We start from the raw sequence: 7,368 nt of genomic DNA on the forward strand, positions 1-7,368 counted from the left end.
GTGCAATCCAGCAGGTAGAACAGCAGTGTTGACACATTGTGAATGCTTCCAGTTTTCTGTTTACCACCATACTCTCATTATCAGCTTCCTGCAACGGATGGACTGTAATTTTACAGGCACAAGAAGAGTAAGGAACTGGGTGGGAGAGGTAAGAAAGACTGCTGAGAACCCAGAGGGGAAAATAAAGGCAGAATGTTGTGGAAGAAAGATGGAGACCTATGTTTGAGCATTAGCCCAGTATCAGCCATGAGCATAGCTTCAGCTGGGGCAATTCAGACTGCCTTCTCTTGCCAGTTCTGCCTTTTTTCCAGGGAAATGGGTTCCAAGAGATGCATTCAAAGGCATAAATAAATCTGTTTCAAGCTATGATGTTCCTTTGGATGGGGCAGCACCCATTTTGATAGCATCAGCCACAGTTCTCTCTAGTAAAGGTGCCTAACAACATTTCTATCCATACTGCCAGTCAACTACCATATAATCTTTCCAAATTTGCAAAGGATCATGTGGGGGACTGAGATTAAATTTCATATTTTCATTGCCTGTATCCTCCAGGAAAAGTCACAATGCACCACTTTTAGGTTTCTCCAAAGGGCAAATAAGCAATAACTAAAAATCATCCAGGCAAAATAAGGAATGATAAACTCTATATGTTTTGACAGTTGCCAGCTTTTAAGCTCACCACCCTGGAAATGCTATTGTGTTCTGCATTCCCCTATTTCCCCGTCCAAATATCTATAATAATGCACAGGGAAGGTAGGAAAACATGAGGCTGAGAATGTAGTGAAGACACTGCCCCTTTGCTTTGAGCAGCATCATGAGCTGGAAAAATATTTTCAATCCCTAGTGGCTAAGCTTTAGAAAGCTCTTCTGAAATCAAAACCAGGGCAAAATAGCTCAGATGCAAGAAGAGCAGGAAGCTCCCTGACACACAGCAAGCTCTGTTCCTGTGTTCCAGGCAGTGACCCATCAAGAGATGTCATTTCCCAGAGAAGAAAGAGTGGTGCTGTGTCCTGGCAGGGCCAGCATGGCTTGTGGCTGAGTGACAGGCAGCTGTGCTGGCCCTGAGCCAGGTGGGATGAGCTCTCTTTTCAAAAGCCTCTGCACAGCAGCTGGCTTTTTAAAGAGAAAAATTAATCCTGTGGCGTCAGGGACACACCTGATGTATGAAATAATATTCTCAGGTGCATATCCAAGCCTGCTTTTCTGCAGTGTTTAGTCAAGGCAGTTCTTTTGACAGGGTCAGTGAAGTCTGGTCTCAGCAGAGCTCTCTGAGGGCCATCTGGGAAAAGCCCTGCTGATCCATTTTCTTTTTGTGCTGTGCTTAAAGAGCACACAGCAGCACCAAACCCAGCACCACAGCTGAAGAAAAGGACCTTTACCCCACCTGCCTGTTGAGATACCCACAAAGGTTCTTTACCACCACTTCAGCCTTCTTATGTTAATAACTATTAACTCTCCAGTCCCTGCTCAGTCATAAAACTGCCAGCACAATTAAAGCTGTGTCAGAAAGGACAGTCAGATCCATCCTCTGCATTCAAGGTAACTCCAAACCCAGCTTCACTCCAAGAAGCAACAACTGCCTCTGGGGCATTACAGACACCCAAAGTCTTTGCAAAGAGCTGTTCTGGACATCTGAACCATGACAGAGTTCAGCATAAGTTGACAGCCTCTATTCCACAAGAGACAGGAGTCTATAAGAAATTGGACTGATTACATGGCATCACACATTTAAGGGGCAGGATTTAAAGCCATTTATTTAGGTGTCACAGGGCATCTGAGCACTGACACTGTTAATTACAGCTATTAGCAGCACAGGGGCTGTGCTAGATGATGCTAATGAGTACCTGTGCCATGTAGGTGTGTGACTCAGAGTGGTTGGAAGGAGATCTGTAAGCTACAGGAAGACTTCGAAGACACCAATTGCAAGAAAACACTTTGGGCTGAAATTGAGCCACAGATTTTATCACAGCCAATCTCTGAGAAGCAGGAGACTGTGGATTCCCTGCTGTGACTGGCTTTGCATCAGAATGAGAATCTCTGCTTCCTCACCAGCTGCCTTCCCTTTGGGACCTAAAGGCTGAAAATTCTGGGTAGGGCATCAAACTTGATAGAGCTGAAGAAGTGTTTGGACAATACTCTTGGGCAGATGGTGTGGCTCTCAAGGAGTGGGACTTGATGATCCTTGTGGGTCTCTTCCAACTCAGCTTGTTCTGTGATTCTTTAATTTCCCTGAGGGAGCTGAGAAACTCTGAATGAAAAAGTTCCTCCTCAGAGCTACCAAGCAATTGTCTCTCCAGTGATGGGAAGGGCCACAGAAACAAAACAGTCAGACAAAGCCTAGCAGGAGCAAGGGACAGGAACCAAGGTGAGCAAACTCAATGGAAAGTCCAGGAGTGATTTGATCTTCTGAGAATTGCCTTACAGGATCTCTGAGAAATAGCAGATACCTCAAACCTACCAGGATGGCAGACCTAAGATCTAATGGCACATATTCACTGGCCAAGACAAATCTAGACAAAACTATTACCATAAATATGGATAATAAATATCAAGATACTGGCACAGTGCCAAATCATTGCTGGATCAGGACAGACTTTGCAATGCTGCCTGGTGTCCCTATTGTTGATAATATAGACACTTGGGATTGAAGGTCTTTTAAAAACATGACACTCAATAGTTTTCCACAAAAAAGAATTGTACACTCTGAGGAACAGCAGGTTCCATTTTAAAGAGGGGGTAAAAGGTACCAAATGAAAAATAAGGTCCTCTCAGTGCCCCTCAGAGTCCTTAGAGCACCTGTAAAGCCTACCTGCATTGCTCAGTGTCACAGAGACCCTGGTCACTGCCACCCCAACTGTTCACACAGCTAAGCAAATAAGTCAGAAGTCATATTTACCACAGCTCATCCTGTACATATGCAAAGGTGAATGGAGGCTCAGACAGATGTCAAACACAGTCAGGGTGATCAATCAGTCATATCCACTCACTGGCAATCACATCCAACCCTCTCACTGAACTTTAAAGAGAGGTCTCAGTATGAAAGTGCCCTACACAGAACTGCTTTAGTCATTATAGCAAAGCAAAAGAAGTCTGACTTGGCATCAGTCCTATCCAGGGATCAAATTCTATCAGTCTCGACAATCCCTACTGTCTTCCAAATTACCTCATCAGCAAAACAAAGTTCTTTGTCCAGTTTTTAGCAGTTTCCTGAGTGGTTTTCTTTGCTCCTGACTGGTTTCCTTTGCTCCTGACTGGTTTTCTTGCTTCTGACCATATGTAGCCCTTACTGATTACCTCTTCTCAGTCAGGTCTGCTCTCCGACTACTCACTTTCATTTGCTAAAATAGGATGGATTCCCACTGCTTTGAGGGATATTGATATATTATGGTCCACAAGGAGGAGAAAATTATAAAATGCCACAGAAGATTGCTACATGCAGAACCACTGCTCTCTAGTCCTTACACAGCAACCAACCCCTCCCGTCCCACCCTGGGCAGGGCATGGATGCCTCCCGATGTGCCAGGCGGAGGGCACAGGCACAGCTCCGGCTCCTTCCTTGCGGGACAGAGGCACCTAGCGGCTGAGCGCTGGAAGCTCGGGGAAAGCCACCACTCCGATCAAGGATGTGTTTGTGGTTGCAGTGGGACGCTGCCGCTGCTGCCGACGCGCAGACAGGTTGCTACAACGCTGTTCGGCTGCCAGCTGCTCTGCCCAGGTTCACATGCTATAAAGTAAAATATAAATACATAGCACCGGGCAGGGCAGCGCAGAGAAGCCCTCCCAGCGGCCAGGCTGTGTCAGACACAGCCACCAAACTCTCCAGGAGTGCGAGTGAGGCTCAGCCCTTCCCTGTGTCTTTGTGCTTGACAGCCTCCAACAGCGTAGCTCCATGGATTGCCTTCACCTCTGAGGGCTGCTGCAGCTGATGTCTGCTGGCTTTGAGAGCCAGTTGGTCACTGAACCCTGCTCATACTCAGGGCACTGTTCCAGGCTCTACAGACACCCACTACAGCCCTTTGCAGGTACCTTTTCCAGCCTGAAAGTCCTGGCCTAGCTACTCAGTCCTTGCACCTAAGTCATTACACACAGCTGATGATGTCTCTTTGGCCTTGCTAGTCCTATGACTTGTACCTCCTGCTTCTAGTTTTGTGTCTTGTTTGAGGTGAGATCAGGGCATAACACAGTATGTGAGATGTAGGTGAGCCACAGACACGTCTAACAGCATTCTTAGTTTTGTGCTCTTTTCCCTTCCCTTCCCTTCCCTTCCCTTCCCTTCCCTTCCCTTCCCTTCCCTTCCCTTCCCTTCCCTTCCCACTTTTATTTTTTTTTTCATTTGCCTTGTGAGCAGTGTTTTCACAGAAATACCTACACAGCTCTGAGTGGGAACCACTAGCTCAAAGCTCCCCACTGGGTTTGTGCATGGAGTCAGAATTCTCTGTACTGAATGCTTGGCTGAAGAACCTGGCCACAATAAGTGCAGGCAGCATATGGGGAAGCTCTGCTCCCCAGAAATAATATCAACAGAATCAACCAGAACAGGTCAAATTCTGTGGCCAATACTTAGATTTTGATCTCTTCATACAAGCTGCTAAAAGAAAAACAATCAGTGCCATCCATAAAATGGAAAAAAATACAGTAAAATAAAATGCTTTTCCCTTCTCCTAGATATCCCTCTGAAAGGAAAAAATATCCACTCATAATGCTGAGATATAACACTTGCCTCACCTTCCAAATCCAAGCTCCTTAGCTTCAGAATGGCATTAAGATCTTCAATTTCTTGATGTAGGTTTGCATTTTCACTGAGATTGAATATGGGGAACTGTGCCTGTAATATTAAAGAATGGCAAAGTTTCCAGAGTTATCTCTAGTTTACACAGAGCACCGTGGCAGAAACAACATGTGATATTCAAAATTGTTATTTAAAATGAAGAAAAGGGTATCTTTGATTTTGATCTTTTGTATGTCCTAGGACACTTTGGACATCAATCTTAAGTATACAGTTCCTTCAGCTATGCTGCTGCTGAATAAATAATGTGTAAGAGAGGCTAATGAATACAGCTGGGAAGCTTCTCACTTTACTCTGTGCTGTCTGAAACAGAAACACAAAGAAGCCAACACCAAAAAGAAACAAACCAAAGCAGAGATGGGGAGATAAATGCCACAACTTGGATTACATCTCTTAAATGTCCACAAAAATCTTGTCTTGCAGTAGTTCTGTGAGGTAGTATTCTGCTGAGACATCCCTTGGGCAATGTTTCAGCAGATGAAACCCCTCCCAACTGCCCAAGTACATTTTCCCAGGACATTCTCACACTCCTTGAGGATGACCATGCTCTGTGGAGCACTTCCACACAGCCTCTCAAATTCCTTTTTCTAGCTGACAAGGCTACAAAGGACACTGTGCCCTTGCTCACTGCACTCCCTGACTTACAGCATGCAACTGCAAAGGAGAACAAGCAACCCTCACGTTTGCTGTTGTGGGGTTCCCATGCCAAGCCCATCTGGCTCACAGCATGGAGCCTGCCGAGTGAGGCTGCTCTGACCCTGAGAGGAGGCTGTGGAGGCAGGGCAGATGGCAAAGCACCATTTGGGAAAGGCCACTTGCAAGTGTGCATCCACCCTGCCCACGCTGGGCACCTGCTGCATGGAGATTCGCTGCAGGTGAGATTACAGAAGTGATGGATGCCTAGAGGCAGTGAAGGACAGTCTCCAGCAGGAGACAGCTCCTCTCAGGAAGGAGATGTTTCTGTATGCCCTCGGGCAGGATGCCATGTAGGATGCAAGCATCTGTAACATCTGTCAGAGATTTTGGTTTCATATCCTCACTGGAATGAGGAGGGAGCAGACACCCAGGCATGCTGGGGTTTTCTTCAAGGAGGACTGTGAAACATCCACTTCATTCACAGATATGCTACCAGTCCAGTTGGGACCACGAACAGCCAGGATTCTGATGTTGCTAAAATTTAGTAAGGATTTGTCTTCTAGACAATGTTGTGGAGCAGAAAGTATTACATCCTTTAGTTTTGTCACAGGTAGAAAAATTTGGGGACATCTATTCAACCACTGATTCCAAGTCACTTCAGAGACAGATTTTGTGAGGTAATTGTGATGGGACTGCCAGGAAGGCTACTAGAGGTTGCTTTCTCACCGTTTTTCCTGTGCTTTCATAGCTGCATCCACACACGATTCCTCACTAGATGGCTCTGAACAGATCTGCTGAACAGCTTTTAATTTTTTGGTTTTTTCAGAGAACACAGCATGACCCTTTCCAGACAAAGCAAACATCCAGGCCCACCAAACAGCCCAAAGGGACTGGGATTGCAAGAACACAGGAGCAGCTCTCCTCTCAAGATCATTTCCTTCTTTCATTCCCCATTCTGCACAGGCAGGTTACTCAGGATGAATCATGAGTATCTTCCTTGGGCTCTGAGTGACAGCTGCAGCCTGCATTTCTGGGTTCATCCTGGGCAGCATCAAAGCCAAAGTGACCCTCACCAATTAAAAAATAATACACTGAAACATAACTCCTTGGCAGGATAATTTGGGAGAACCATCTTTGTCTTTAAGTGATCAGGAGAAAAAAATAATGTGAGGAATCAAAGAAAGACTCAGAAGCTGAAAAGCTGTGCTTTATGCTGGAAGTTAATACTGAACTGTGCCTAAGGAAAGGAGGGCAGTGAATGCTGCTTTGACCTGCAGATGGAAGACCATAATATGGGGCTGTGGATTTGGCCTTAAGCAGAAAACTCCACATTATTTTTTTGCTGATGCTAGAGCCACCTCTGTGAATACTAAAACTGCAGTCCATCTCCCTGCCTTGAATGCAAGGCAATGTTTACGTGATGAAATTCACTAAACAAGCAACAGCTGAGTGAAAAATGAACTGAAAGCAAACATAATTGCAATTCCCTCTTTTATGCTTGTTTCTAGCCATATTGTGAAATAATTTACTTTTTTTTTCTTTAAGGTCTAATTTTATTGATTGTAATAAAGAATGGACATATGGACAGAAAACCAGAATCCCTTACATAATACAACTGTCACAGGCATGAATGCAGCAGCCTAATGGATTCTCAGTGTGTTCAGTCACCAATGTGTAAATTCCTAGAGCAGCAGTTTCCCCTAAACCCACCCAGATGGATTCAGCTCCTACAAGGGGCAGTGTCACTGAACTTAGACCTTGACAAGTCACCAAGAGCTTCAATCTCAGCTGCATCCCTTTGTGCTTCCCCAACAGAGACACACAAGCCTGCAGTGCTAGAAGTGCTGGGGAGCCCCAAAGCTGCACCTGTAACACATTTCAGCACCCACACCTCAAGCAGGGACATCACAACTCATCCCAGGTCCATGGGGTCACAAGAAAGGGAG

The sequence above is a fragment of the Zonotrichia albicollis genome, chromosome 10 (genome assembly GCF_047830755.1).
Source record: "Zonotrichia albicollis isolate bZonAlb1 chromosome 10, bZonAlb1.hap1, whole genome shotgun sequence".
Lineage (NCBI taxonomy): Eukaryota > Metazoa > Chordata > Aves > Passeriformes > Passerellidae > Zonotrichia > Zonotrichia albicollis.